Source organism: Erithacus rubecula (assembly GCF_903797595.1).
Source record: "Erithacus rubecula genome assembly, chromosome: 2".
Classification (NCBI taxonomy): Eukaryota; Metazoa; Chordata; class Aves; order Passeriformes; family Muscicapidae; genus Erithacus; species Erithacus rubecula.
The window spans coordinates 89,447,153-89,462,587 of NC_136685.1; the positions used below are offsets into that span (position 1 = coordinate 89,447,153).

General features: G+C 37.1%; 1 protein-coding gene across 4 annotated transcripts in view; it reads left to right on the forward strand.

Moving 5' to 3' along the window:
- KCNK2 (potassium two pore domain channel subfamily K member 2) overlaps positions 1 to 15,435 on the forward strand; it is a 103,293-nt gene that overhangs the window by 60,241 nt on the left and 27,617 nt on the right. The gene's annotated exons all lie outside the window — the stretch shown is intronic.

Below are 15,435 nucleotides of genomic sequence, written 5' to 3' on the forward strand. Positions count from 1 at the left end.
ATTTTCAGGATTTTATTTTGATGTTGCTAAAGTATTCTTTGACAATCTTTGTCCTTTTATATAGAAAGGTTTCAAGTCCAACCTAGTAAGGTACTCCTGCACTGAGAGCTTTTGAAGACTTTATCTGTTCTAAGAGGGTAGCTGTGTTGTAGGGCAGCTGCAGATGTTCCCATCACTTCCCTCAGCTTCCTCAGAGCTAACAGGGAATTAAAATACCTTAACTGGAACAGTGAAAGGCCTTCAGAAAAATATCTTCTTGTGTGTAAGAACATGAAGACTTCTGGTATTTGGCTACAATAACATTGCTCAGCCACGCCATAGGAAGAACAGTATGACACAATCTGTGTACAGTAAAATTCTTTATTCCCTGATGGCACAACTAATGCATATTTAAAGTATGAACATATGTTTACACATATGTGTTTGCATCAAGGTCTTTTAAATATATGTATGTGTTGGCACCTCTACAAGAAGTATATGGCTTTACCTTTTAGTAGTCACTTACTGTTGCCACCTCCAGACAAATAAGTGTATGTTAACAACTTCTGTTCCTACAGAAATGTCTCTTCAAATTGATGCAAACAGGAGAGAGGCTGAACTGCTGTGAAAAATCAGAGCTCTCTTATATGCATTTTGTGCCTAAGATCATGTTCTGGATGATGTTTTATGTGTTAGTTTACTTGCACTTGATACACCTTGGTAGTTGCTTTATAAAATCTATTGAATGCATTTGTCTCTGGGATGCAAAGACAAAAATGATTCCCTCATCTGCTGTGTATATAAGTAGACACTGATTTGAAACCTCTGGTATCTGAAGATCCAGCCTGAACTGGGATGACAGATGTTTTCACAGCCCAATGGCTGCACCAGTGCTGACCTGGAACTTGTGGTGCTGATGTGGTGACAATTTGGTCATCTCTGCCCTGAGTGGTGGGAGGGTGCAAGCTCTTCATGCTCTGCAGTTTTGTCCTGCTGCAGCTCTTGGCTGACAGGTAAGCTCAAGTTTCTGATTTGTGGTTTTGAGTGACAGCAGCAGTGATCTTGGATGCATGTAATCAGTCCCTTTGAGAACAGCGTAGTGTTATGCAACGTCTCTCAGGGATTTTTCAAAAGTTTTGGGAGGCCTAGCAAGGATCTAGTTTGTGCAAGTCTAATCTCTGTTAGAAAAGCTAAATATATTCATCTTCTAGAAGATACTGTTTTAGCAACTTTGCTGAGGATTAATACTGTGGTCAGGGCCTCTGGATCCAGATCTTGGTTTTTGTCAGAGAGGTTTTATTTGTGCTAAATTCTGTGGGGTTCAAGAGTTTGTCAAGACTTCTCTGCAGGGGGTGTTATGAAAAAAGTGTGGGAGAAAATAAAAGAAAATTAACTCAGTAGCTGTAGGTGAAAAAGAATTTTCTGCCTTTTTTTTCTGTTCTTCGTGTTCTGAGGTTTCAAGACTCCTCAGCTGGGACATCTCATGTCACTTCTATAAAAGATGCAATTCCTCCCCCGTGCTATAGAAGGTAACAAGCAACACAGGGGTACCTGGTAGCTGAGGCCAGAAACAGTTGTGGGGAGTAACATCTGATGCTGAGTAAGCAGATGTAGACTTTGTACCAACTTAGAAATGCAGTAGGGCAGAAGGACAGCACTCATGTGGCTTCCCTGAAAAAGAAGAATTGAGTTAGCAGCGTGTCTGGCTTACTTTTTGTCACAAAGAACATGGGGAAATTTTGAATAGCTGATTTTGTTCATCAGGGAGCTCTTACGGGTAGAAGTTACATTATAATTTATATTATCAATTTTATTACATGGTGGTCCAAAGGCCAGGGTGTAGATTGAGTTTTAAGCTCTGTATTTTTAATATGGATGACATTAACTTTGCAGCATTTGCTCTTGAATCAGCTCGAGAGTTAGGACTAAAAGTGAGTGATAGTAAGAGGAAAACATTAGCCACTTAAAGAAGTGTGTAGCTTTTTGTTCTCAAACCAGCTTGAGAGAGAAAGAACTTCAAATTATTTTCTTAGGATTAAATTAAGTTTCTCCTAGTCTTGCACCATTCTTACAGGCAAGCCTGCATCCAGGAATATTGATGCCAAGCAATAAATTAATTTTTTTGTGGGCTAAATGCTGCCATGTGCAAAGATTAGATACTGACTAGAGAACTTGGGGTTTGGGGATATTTTTTTTTGTTGAAACCTGCATTTCCTAGTTTAAATTGCATGGTAGTTTGTAGATTCTTAGTGGATGAAAATGATGGTTAACAGTGGGAAGCAGTTGGGAAGAGTGGCAGTGCACTGGATGTTTATTAGGACTCTCTGGTGTGTACCAAGCGTTTATGAGCACAGAGTTGAAGGGTTCAGCTGAGGCACACCATGGGGTTTGCAGCTGAAGAGGGCACGGAAAGCTCAATTCCAGCCTGTATTTCTCCACTGCAGACATCACAGTTATGATATATATTTTTTCCCTTCAGTTCTACTGATATATGAAAATGAGCATCTGGAGGCTATTGTTCAGATAGAGGAGGTAGCATCAAGTGGCTTAGTCATATCCAGTAGCCTTTTTAAAGATATGCAGGGAAATAATTTTGGTATATTGAACCAGTTACTCCCTCTCTAGCATTGCATGCACTTATTTTCAGGTCACTGTGTTCTTTGCTTGAATTAGAAGAGGCATTGCCTACTTAGAAATAAATATATAATTAAAATGATCTTAACTTTCTCGTTTTTTGTCAATACATGCCGGAAAATATATTTAACCTCAAAGGCAGATTATTTTTCTAGAGATGTTTTTTGAAAATTGTTATATTTTTCTGGTAGTTGATTTGCATTTTAATTGGCCAAAGCCTTCTCAAGATAAGGAAGGTGGTTTGTGTTTCATGATTGACATTTTGTACTTGGACTGAAGCATCTCATCAGCACAGGCAAATTGTAATTTCCCTTCCAGAACTGTGTCCAGTACATATTGGTGGTTTTCTGAAGGGTTTTATGCACCATTGAAAATTTTTACATTTGATTCCTCTTTTTCACTTCAACAGATAGGAGACTGGCTCTTTTTATGGAGAGTCAGTTGTTATTTGGTCTGTTTTCATTATAGTCTGCATGTGTTTGTAATCTGTCTAAGTGAATACTGAGGGCAAGAGTGCTTAAAGTTTAGTCTTACTATCTTTTTGGAAGGACATTTCTTGTTTGCTTGAATAAATGCAGCAATATGGATTCATAAGAGCTACTGTTGCTGTATTTCTGGAACACTTTGATTTAGCTTGAGCTAATTTCTGGAGCAATTTTCTTGACACAAGTAACAAGGAGAGGCACATCTGTTGCACCTAATTAATTTTTGCATGTGGATGCTACATTAGTATAATTGAAGACATGAAAGGAATATGATACTAATACATAGAATTTCTTTAATCTTCTATTTCCTGAGTGTGGCTGTATGTGAATCTTATATCTACTTATTCTCATAATGACAATTTCAATTAGAGGCAGCTTTGGATCATTCAGCTTTACTTATGTGCCTTCCTCTAGAAGGCATCTTTACCCATTTTGTTCTACTGAAGGATGAATTTGAGAACAGTATTTCTTTTGAGAGTAGGTTCCATCTGTAGGTATTTCATTAAGGATTTATTTAGGTTCAAAACCTTTTATCTATATTGGTCCTTCTAAATCATAGAACTAAGTATAAATTAAATTTAAGTGGAATTGTTTAGAAAAAGTACTTCCAGTCTGATTGTTCATAATTGTAATGTATGCAGTGCTGTAGGCTTCAGCTACCAAGGAACCCAACTTACCAGTAGTCCCTTCTGGAAGAACTGCTATGGCCATTCATAATGGCCATAACTTATAATTCTTAGTGTGTGGGATATTCTCCTTTTTTTTTCATTATTTTTATTTTTATTTCTATTGTTATATTCTGAATACATAAACACTACTTTAGATTAATTTTAGAGGCTACAGTATGGAAAAACTTTAGGTCCCAGGGATTCATCATTTTGATTTGAACTAGTGTATGTTGGACCACAGAAACACATGACAGCTTTCTGATCTTATTTTGGGGAGAAAAATTTGCTTCTTAAATTCTTTTAATGTAAGTGCCTGGGATGCAGTGGGGTTTTGATTAATGTGTTGGTAGCCAGCTGAGAGCCTCAAGATATTTTGGTTTTGTTTGTATGTGATCACTTAAAGAAAGGAATGAGATTTATACTGTTGAATCCCACTCTGGGAATATGAATATACATATAATTTGTAGACTCAAAGAATGGCCTGGGTTGGGTTGGACCTTAAAGACCATCTGATTCTAACATCACCACCATGGGCAGGGACACCTTCCACTAGACCTGGTTGCTCAGAGCCCCATCCAGCCTGGCCTTGGACACTTCCAAGGATGAGGCATCCACAGCTTCTCTGGCCAACCACTTTCACTTTGTTGGTGTGTAAACATAAATAATTCATTTGATGGCTCTTTTTCTACAAAGAGTCACAGACCCATACTGAAAAAACAAAATGACAACAAACTTTTTTTTCCTCCCCCTTCCCCACTTTTGTGTTGATAGATTAAACTGCAAGATACACCAAACTGACACAAAATGCTCTTACAAATATTTCTGGTCCCCCCAAAATAGTTCTGGTTAAAGCAAGCTAAAAATTATTAGGCTTCAGTTTAATATCTTAATTCCTTGCTGCAAAATTAATTCTATTAATCTGAGGAATATGGTATTCTCTTGATGAATAGTCTCCAGTTGAATCAGACAATTGCAATGTAAACAAATTAATGTAGGCTTTGGGTGGGATATTTTTAGAACAGTAACTGTTTTCCCAGTTATACCAGTTAGGCTCCATTCTGGATGTTTGGGGAAATTAAGATCCTGTAAGCAAAATCAGCTGGAGCTGCAAAATGTTTTGAGTATTATCTTTCCATCCTAATTCCATTTAGAAGTTCTATTTAAAATAGGAGACAATTTTGTTTTCATGTTTGGACACCAGCTTGCAACTTGAACTTCCTTGTTCAAGCTGAGTATAAAGCAAGTTATATTGGGGAAGTATATATAGCATTGTTTTCTCTGTTGGCAATTCTTACTGCAAAATCAGCTGTTGCTGTTTGCCAAAACAATTGAAGAAACTGATTTGTAGCATTAGATTTATTAGAAACTCTTTAGGATAGACATTCTTGCTTATGTTGGTGTCATTTTCAGGATCACATTTTCCTAAATAAAAATGGAAATATTTTGAGGGAGAAGATGACATCTAATTTTTTTTTCTGGCTAATACGTTCTATGTGAAAATACAAATGCATTTAAAGAAAATTTGTGCAGATATCTTTCTCTATAGAGATTTTTTTTTTTCTGAAATATGTCTTGAGGAATTTTAAATTCTTTCTTTTTTTTCCCAAACTGACCTAATACAGAATTCACAGCAGCTAAAATGAAACTTCCCCTATAATTAAGGATGAGCCTGAGCTATTATTCATTTATTCTGGCAGTAATAGAATAGTAGTGACTTCCAGTGGAACTGATTGGCAGATGTTATTTTCTGCAATGCATTTCAGAGTGTGATAATAACAATAGAAAAATTAAAATCAATATATGTATCTTCTGGAAATGCTATTAATAGTAATATTACTCTTCTTATAGGAAAATATATGCATAAAAATATTACTGTTCTTACCTCCCTCTTTTAATCCACCTGAAAAAGCAGAAGAAGAGCATGGGGTATACTTTAATTAATGTGTCATAGTGCAGGGACAGTTCTATTTAAAAGTCATTAAGATTTATTGTCCTTGGCTTGAATAATTGCTGTGCTGTCCATATCTCCATATGCTTTCATGTTTTAGTGGAAGAGAAACAATATTATTTTATATTCAGGAAAAAGTTTTACGTGTCTCTCAGTTCAAAGAGATATTGTGCTTTTGATGAAAAAGGAGCTGTGGCTTTCAGAACATGTACTGACACTTAAGGAGAGACAGAGAAAAAAGTAAATGGAGGCTTTTGTGATTTAAAATTGGCAAAGCTATTTATTCAAAGTAGGAACTAGATCAAACCTTCATCCATTAAACTTAAAACTTTTATATTGAACGACATCAATATGCACTGCTCAAAGGCCATTTCTTTTCCTTTTCTGCCTTCATTTTACTGTTTGGCAGTGGTAATGCAATCAGGACTTTGTTAGCCTCTGGTACCTTCCCTGGGTGATCATTTGCTTTCAGGTGGACTGTCAGACTGTGTGTGGTATGAAATGCCCTCAAGTGATTTAGATTTAAACAAGACAGAAAGCTGAGAGTCTCCACTGGGATCTAAAGTTAGGGGGAACACCTGGGGATCTTTTGGGAAGATCAGAGAAGAGACAGGTGATACCTTGTTCCTCACAGCCATGAGGGTGAGAAACAGTAAATGTGTGAGCTGATCATCTGAGGTCAAATGCTCAAGTTGTTTTCCTTTTGATTTTCCCTTTGCTTTATATATATATATAAGATATATATATATATTATATATTTTTTTTTATTTTACTCTTAGTGAGTGTGATTGGTCTGAGACCATATTCCACACCTGACTAGAGGAGGATATGTACATTTCCCATGGTCCAAGCAAGCCCCAGAGCTGTGTTTGTAGAGGCAGATGGTTCAGTCCACACTAGCTTAGCTATTTGTGTTTCAGCTCAGGGCTTTGGAAGGTAGAAAAAGAAGTGGAATAATGCTTGAGAGGTATCTTTACATGCAGCCAGTTTTAAAATATTTTTGTTTCAGTGTTTCTTTCCCCTGTGAGCTGAAATATAGGATTATATAAATATAAGATCTTTAGCTGAAAGCCTTCTCTGTCTCATGAAGCATTCTATAGCAGTCTGAATTATTTTCATATGTGCAGGTGAGGTGATTAGAGACTTCTAAAAGATTCCACTTGCTTTGTAAAAGAAAAATCGTAGCCTATATACTTAAAAAGAGGTGTGAAGGAAATAATTGCTCACAATTGCTATGTGCTGAAATTCCTGTAAATCTACTGTAAATCACACTGGCTTTTTTCAAAAGCAAGCAGGGAATATAAACAAAATATTTCAGCATACTAAAAGCACGAAATTTAGAATTTATTTTGCGCTGCCTAACAATAATAATTTAAATGGCTTTACAACATGCACAGAGATAACTTTATGTTCAATTACTACTCTGTTAGGAACTTCTGCTTAGAACCGCAAACTTCTATAAGAAATTTCTTTTCTGTAGATCCCTATCTTTAGATTGCTCCATTTGCCAAAGAACCAAGTGAGAATGTCTAGAGTGGTAGCTAATTGGACATGGACAGGCATGGCAGGACCCTTCTCCCAGTGAAAAATGCACTGGTAGGATGCTGGTGAGGAGCAAAAGGGCTCATCTTCCTCTGTATTTTGAAGCACTCTCACTGCAGAGGAAAATCCCACACACCTGCATAGTTTAAAGTCACTAAAAACTGAAAATTGTGTAAGTAGATATTAATTCTTGTTCTCAGAATATTTCTGCAGTCTTCTAATTGCACTTTCTTGAATTGCTCGGATAATGACATTTTATCAAAAATCTTTTGTTACATGGTGTAGAATTCTGTGAAATGAAAAAGCTGGTGACAGAATGATTTCTATCATGGCAGTGTTGAAGAATCAGTTAAAAATTTGCTAAGAATTTACTTTGATAAACTATGTTCTTGTTCATCTTTGCAGATGTATGTGCTGAAAAAATGAGTATGCTCATGCTCAGTTATTTAAATGTTACCTGAATAGAGATAAATTTAAACATTTTAAAGGTTAAACATGTTATTTTTTGCTTTGCTGAATCAAGCATGTAACATGTAAGTAGCTGGAAGTCAAAGGGGAAATTCAGGGGAAGTTGTTTATCTGTGGTGCTTAATTTTTTTCTGTTTGTAAGATTATGAATTAGTGTCAATTCTGAAGATTACTGGAGAGGGGAAAAAAGAGAATAATAAGAAATGGGAGACTACTTCCCACCTTCCTGCATCTTGTGAATCTCTCTGGCAAAATATTAATTTTCTTTTTAAAGAAAATAATATGAGTAAAAAACCATCAGGGCATTTTATTTTAGAAACTTGGAAGTATTCCTTATTTTTTAACCTTAACTTTTTTTTTGTTTTATACTGTACTGGTAGGACTGCATAGAGAAGCATTTTTATTAGAAATAAAATATCCAGCTATTTGACATTATGCAGAAAATAATGTGTGTGTATATATTTTCTCTTGAACACATATATTCTTTCTTCCTATTTGTCTTAGAAATGTTAAGCAAGTCTATATTTAAATATATGCAAATGAGGATTTTTTCTGTCCTGATATAGATATTTCTACAGGTATTTCTATCATTGCTGCCCATCTTCCCTGGACTGCTGTTCTTGCCAGGATTTCCCTGGACACATGGGCTGTGTATGTGTAGCTTGCAAGGAAGAATAGATATAGGAAGAAAAAACTTTGAGGCAAAATAATTTCATTTTTGAACACTGAGCTGGGGAAAGGCCTCTAGAAGTGAAACAGGGTGTGTGGAAAAAAAAGTTCAAAATCAGAAAGTGGATTGTAGCTTACTTGGTAGGTCAGGATACCTATGCTAATTTCAACCACTTCTATCAGCTTGTCATGGTCTGAGGTCCAAATCTGCTGGGTGTAGGATTGTGATTTGCAGTTCTTGTTTTAATCTCTGACTTCACTGACACCAAGGTGAGTTGACAGTTTGTTACTCGAGGTGTGGCATAGCTTTAATTTGTAAGCACTTTTGCCACCATTTGTTTTGTTTAGTTTTTTTGTTTTTGTTTTTGTTTTGGTTTTTCTTGTAGGGAAGGCATGTAAAACCATGTGCAGGCAGGGTAATTTTCCACTCTGCAGGAAAGCATATGGATTGCCTTTCCCCTCAGATGGAGAGGCCATCAAGAGCCTGTGTTACCCAACACTCACTGAGAATTGATTTATTTGTAAACAAAAATGCAAACCTGTTTCTTGCATTGCTTCTAGGGAGCAAAAGGAAAGTTATTGTAAGAAAGCCATCAAACTCTAGAAAAAACTTATTTCAGATTTCCATTAAAGTTGTAGCATTAAGTTGTTTTTGTCACTACATTTAAAACTCAAAATTTTTATAATTTTTTGTGGATCACCTGGAACAATTACTTAATCTACACATCAGTATATTGCTGATGAATTTTTTTGCAGAATGAGTGTTGCTTTGTCATATTTTATATGTGTAAAAAGTTTCATGAAATGTTGGAAGATAAACATTTCACTTTAAAGTACGTCATGGTTTTGCTAGCTGTGTTAGCCTGGCATCTTGCTCCCATGAAGCAATCTCACTTAGAGGAAAGAAGCAAATGAGAGATTTTGGGTTTTGGAGCTGATTCAATTTTGCTAATATAAGAATTAGAGGTAAAATTAATGCCAGCAGTAACAACAAAAACAACAAGGGAATAATTGAAAAAATCACAGAAGTTCTACTATTGATGAGATGTAGATATTCCTTACTGGACAAAGTGACAGCTGAATGAAATGCAGAATCTGTGCTGGGAGGCAGAGCCATCTGACTTAGGTTTCAGCTTGTAAGAGTATTTTAACAATTACCCAGTTCCTCTAGAAACTGCCTTAGCAACTCAGTGTGAACTATTGAATACTGCCATATCCATACACAGATCTTTCTTGGAATGCTCTTTCACCTCTCCTGTACAGCACTTTGACTTGAAGGAAACTTAATTTCTATGAATATTTATAGCCTGTTCTTTTGCAAGAAGTTTTATTGATTTGATTAGTGCTCCCACAGAAGACAGATGAAAAGAAACCACTGAAAGAAGATCAACTCCTGTCTTGTCAGTTCTTGAATATTGCACACTTTATGAATGTCAGTCTAGGCTTTCCTGTTATTATTCCTAGTTATAAGAGAAGTATTGGTAAGACAGATTAAAAATCACTATTTTTAATGTTGGTTTTTTTTTTGAGACAGAACATCATATCCCTCTAAATAATCTGTTTGCAGTTTCATGACACAGAATTATGGGCTAGTGCTAAAAGTCAGAACCTGGTAGTGTGGAATCCAGAGAATACCAAACATGCAATAAACAGAAGCAATTTGTGGCAACATGGTTCCCAAATCAGACTAAATCTGTGAGAATTGGCTTCTAGAAGCTGGGGTGGGTGAGTGGAATGGTTGAGTCATCAACCCTGGCGGCACATAAATGATGTGTAGAAGTGGCACCTAGGGACAGTGTTTAATGGTGGGCTTAGCAGTGTTAGGTTAATGTTTGGACTCAGTCCTCAAAAGTCTTTCATACCCTAAATAATTCTATGAAGAAATTATGCCAAACTTCTGTAGAGTGGAGATTTTCATTTTTGTAGCAGACCACGATCTAAAACAGAGAGAGGCTCACCTCTGTTATTGCACAGAGCTCTTCCATCAGGAAGATTCATGCAAGAGTTTCTTAAATTTGTAAGTTAAATTATTTTCTGTACATGCAATTGATGAATTAACTTGGAGGAGGAGCACTATCTGCTTGCTCCTGATGGGATCCACAGGCAACAGCTTGTGAGCGAGGGCTGTAACACACAGTATGTGCATGGGTGAAAGAATTCATGTGTATAGATAGCACAGAAATGTTCTTCTTGCAAAGCAAGAGTATTTGTATTCAATTCATCTGGGGTTTAGATTTTCAAGTAATGCTTGTACTTGTTCAACCTTCAGATTCCCTTGCTTTATGGTCAGGAATGTATGCACATGTGTTGGCCCTGAGAGGAGGGGAGTCCAGAGTTTGTAGATATTGGCAACATCTATCTCTGTGTGTCTCTATCTTGAGCATGCCTGAGGGTCTTTGAGGGCTTCAGGTGACAGCCTTTCACTAATTAAGGGTCAGTGCAATGCACAGTCCCCAACCACCAATTTGGTGGGATATATTTGTTGTATCTAAATGATATAATGCTGGGCTTGCCTTCCCTCTGTGCTTCAGTTACCTGCCTGTAAAAGGAGGAATAGGAATTTTCTACCTATTTTGCCAGGTCACATGAACTGTAAAAGCCCTTATACTTGTCCAAAGCCATAAAAACCTAATGGAGTATGTGTTTGTAAATATGCAAATATATAACACAGGTATTTACACAAGCATGTAAAACTGGGAGTGTAGAAAAGAGTTAAGAAAAGGAAATGAAAAGGGATCAGTGTAAAAAATGTGGACTTTTTTCCACACAATGAGCACAAACATGAAAGTTTTGCTATTTCTGTTGTGTATGCAGGGATTTACTCATAGTCAGTATGGGTACAAACATTGCTTTTTTGTTTAATGATTATGTCTAGACCATTATTAAGGCTAGAAGGGATATCTTATTCATCTGTGATTAAGTGCATATCTCTGCTTTGGCACTACTGGGCATGGATGTATTTAATGCTGATCTCCTGAGCCCAAGTGGTGATCCAAAGGCAAAAAAGCATTTTATATTCTAGAAATTCACCGAGGTACCTTTTATAAAGATTTTACCAAATAGCTCCCCAGGGCCTGGAAAAAGCATCTTTTGATCTCTTCAAATCAATTTGCCATTCAGCATCAAAAGCCACGTGTGCCCTTTGCAGGGGGCAATGGCTGTGATGGAGCTGGGTGCTCAGGGTGCATGTGAGCCAGGGCAGCACCACTGCCAGGGCACACAGAGGTTGGTGCCATGGAAGCTGCTTCCCATGGCTCCATCCTCCTGGGAGCCAGCAGCCAGCAGCTCTGCCTTTTCTCTATGAGATCTCAGTGTCAACTTTCTGTAATCCACTTTGGTGTAGTTGTGTGCCTGTTCACCTAATCCTTTATCCCATAGTATTGAGCTGTTCCATCAATGGACTGCATATCAAACCTACTGAGGTTTGTTTCTGCAGAGGGTAGTTTCTCATACCTCAAAACATACAACATTAATTTGGGATCATTTTCACTTTATTTATTTTTGACACCTCATGGATGATGCCTTGTTTAATCTGAGGTTTGTCACAAACATGGAGAAAGCATTTACTTGTATTTGAGTTTACATTTCCTTGTAAAGGAAGAAAATGTTTCAGAACTTCCCCAGAACTTTCAATCCCACCTGAGTTATTTGAAATCAATGAATCATAGGTGGTGGCACTCTCTTCCAGGCAATTTAGCAAGTAAAATCTAGTCTTAGAATTCTCAAAAACACCTATAATGTCTCGCATGAGAAATGCTTAATTGCAGTTGGATAGTTTCAGTAGATACCCTGCTTTGTCTAGGAATTTTATGTAAAAAACATGCTCATTTGGAGTCTCTACATATCTAACTCCACTTGGAAAATGTCTATCTACACATCTAAGAGTTTTCTGAAGATACTGGTTAGTTAGAAAGCAAAGGGATCTTTCTCTAGTTAAAGCAGAAAAAAAAAATTAAATTAGTTTTCAGTCTTCCCTTTTATGAAGGTTTGAATAAAAGTATGCTTACTATTTAAGCAAAAGTGTCATATCAAATGTATGAAAATTTATAGCATTTCAAGCCTTTCCATATTTGCAATATAATCTATCATTTGTGATGGGGTGAAGACTCAACTAGAATTTGAAAATTCAAACATTGTTTTGCTCAAAAGCTGTAATAGATGGTTATTAAAGTTACTAATATCTGTTTAACAGCAAATCTGCCTCTCATGGAAAAGTTACAGACATTTTCATTCTCCCAGGAATATGTCAAAAAAGACAATATGAAAGTATAGAATCTAACAAAATATCATTTTGGGTTTTTTGTTTGTTTTTCCTTTTGCATATCCCTGCTTCTTCCTATATTGCTGCCCAAAGGGATACAGATTCCACTTGAACCTGATTTGAATCTCAGAGACACCTAGGAGTTTGGAGCTGAAACCCTGGAATATGTTACTTTGTTGAGTGGGGCAATTAGTTATAATCTACTTACAATCAGCTTTTATTCTTAATTCATGCAGAATCCCAGGATCAGAGTTCACTCAAGGGTTACTGGAAGCTCTTTCTAAAATGCATTTCTTGTCCACAGCTGCTTGTCAGAGACAAGTGCTTTGTCCATTAAAGGTGCACTAAGAGTTTAGCAGAACATGAAAGGGCTTTGGTGAAATTAGGAGGAAAATCATCCTCCTGGCTATGAAAGTGAGTGGGGAAGTGCAGTCTGAAAAGGGTACTGACAGTCTTTTGGATGAAGTAGATCTTGTTTGGCAAGTTGAACTTTGTATTTAGTACTGTTCATGCAGATAGCATTGGTTAAAAGCTATGAGGGAAGCTTTCCAATAATTTTAGAAGTTTAAACTGAGCAACTTAACTTCCACAATCAAACCCAAGCATAGTGAGGAATGGATCAGTTCTAGGAACTTCCCCCTCAAAACAGGGGAAGGAATGAGCTACACAGGATTGAAAATATCAAGAATAAGCAAGGTTCTGAGGCTGCCTGTGCAGCTGCAGTGTGGAAATCCTGTCCCCATCCCATCCAAGCAAGGAGTTCTGAGGCAGGGAAAAGACAGCAGACTATGTTATCACGTGGCTGGTTCCCTGAGGTTTTTCTGGGAGCAACCAGCCAGGTTTTATGCTTTATGCTGCCCTTGGAGTGGAGGGGGGAGCTCAGAAATGAAAACATGCCAGGGAGCTACTGCAGTGGGTCCAGACATTCCTGCCCCCACACGCAGGAGCTCTGTGGTACACAGGAATATGCAGCGGCATTCCTATGACAATGTTCTCCTCTCCCAGCACAGTGCCCAAAATTAAGGTTTCCTTGGTTTTCACCTAGCAACAGAACACTTCTTTTTTGTCTTTACTATAATTATTAAAAGAAAGAAATAATACTTTTTCTGACACAAATCTCTTGGGAATTACATCAACCATATGAAATATAAATATGTTTCCTCTACCGTTGTATAAATAATGGATTAAGTTTTCACTGGAGAAGCTGAGAGTAGGATTTAAGGACAACTTGTGTAACTCCCAAAGTAGGCTGTGGTGTACAGCAGCAGACTGTTATAAAACATGACACAGTAGGAAATGTGATTAATGTGTGATGGAAACCCCTTGGTAGATCAGGTCACTAAAGAATGTATCCTACCCATGGTTTGTGTTATGTTCAGTGAGCTTCTGGACAAAATAAACTGCTGCCTGGTAAGGTGTTATTTTATCCAGTAATAAGTGATTTAATAAGTACCTTTTCTGTGTTTATGGAAAAAAAATTGACAATTTTTAGGATGAAAAACAAGCATTTGAGTGTAAAATGAGCTGCTATCCTTCCTTCAAGGAAGATGTGAGTCTGATTTAGGTAGCTGAGTGTGAACTTGGTGTCCTCATTCCAGTCAGCAGCAGATGAGAAGCATGCTGCAGAGCCACAGCCTCTGTAAGAGCTCTGGGATGCTCACAGAGTGTCTGCTTGCTTTATGGGACCAGCCAAGCAAAACTGCCTGCTTGGCATGTGCTCCACTGGGCTGGTGTTTTGTCACCGTTGCGAGATACTGATTTTGTAGAGAAGTAAATAAAAAGTGACTGCCAAATCCCCTAGCATGAGTTTCTAAATCTGGTATATCCAGACCCCTGATTCTGAATTGTCTTAAGACCTCACAGGAATTATAACCTGGAACAATTCAAGCTTCTATTGGTGCATAACCAGGCATGGTTATAAAAAAAGAGTAGCTTCAATCTGTTTGTCCCTTTTTGATTAGTGATGAGTTAATTTTATATTAAAACTTGAATCTTTGCTCCTTGGTGCATGAAGGGACAGAGTGAACTCAGTGGAGCTGAGATTTCCTGAATTATGATGTTAGCCCTGACTCTAGTTTAGGGAAGCATATTGGGTTGGTCTAAAGTTGCAGTGACTTTTTCCCAGTTTTCTGAGTCAGGCTTTTTCTTCCATATATTAGTGCAGGGAACATTTACAGAATTGTAAGACTATGCAACCTGTGATTATATCAGCTTTCTTTTCTCTGACTGAATTCTATCAACATTGCATTTGTTGTTTACATTAGTGAAATCTGAAAACTGATTTCAGAGTGAATTATCTAGGAGTAGAATATATTCCCAGTATGATATATTTTTATTTTAATTAATCATAGAATGGCCTGGGTTGGAAGGGATGTTAAAGATCATCCAGTTCTTAATTGCCTGCCATGGGCAGAGGCACCTTACACTAGACATTCAAGTTAAGTGAGGGACAGCTTTGTCTTGTGTGTTCTGGAAAGAAAAAGCAGTTTTAGCAACAGAGCTTTGGTGTAGCTTAACTGCATGAGAGCAGAACCCCAAATTAAGATAATTGGATTCATAAGGAAAATCTATATGTTAAACCATCATACTCAGGATATTTAAATACAAGTGCTGATAAATAACTAGGACATTCACTAAATGTGCTCTATATCATAGGAATTTTGTGAACAATAGGAACATTGTGAAAAAATACTAAGCCACTTAAAAAAAAAAAACATTTTTTTCAGAAAAACTAGATTTTGTTTAGAGAATGTGTGCATATGTTGTTTCTCTTATGAAAAA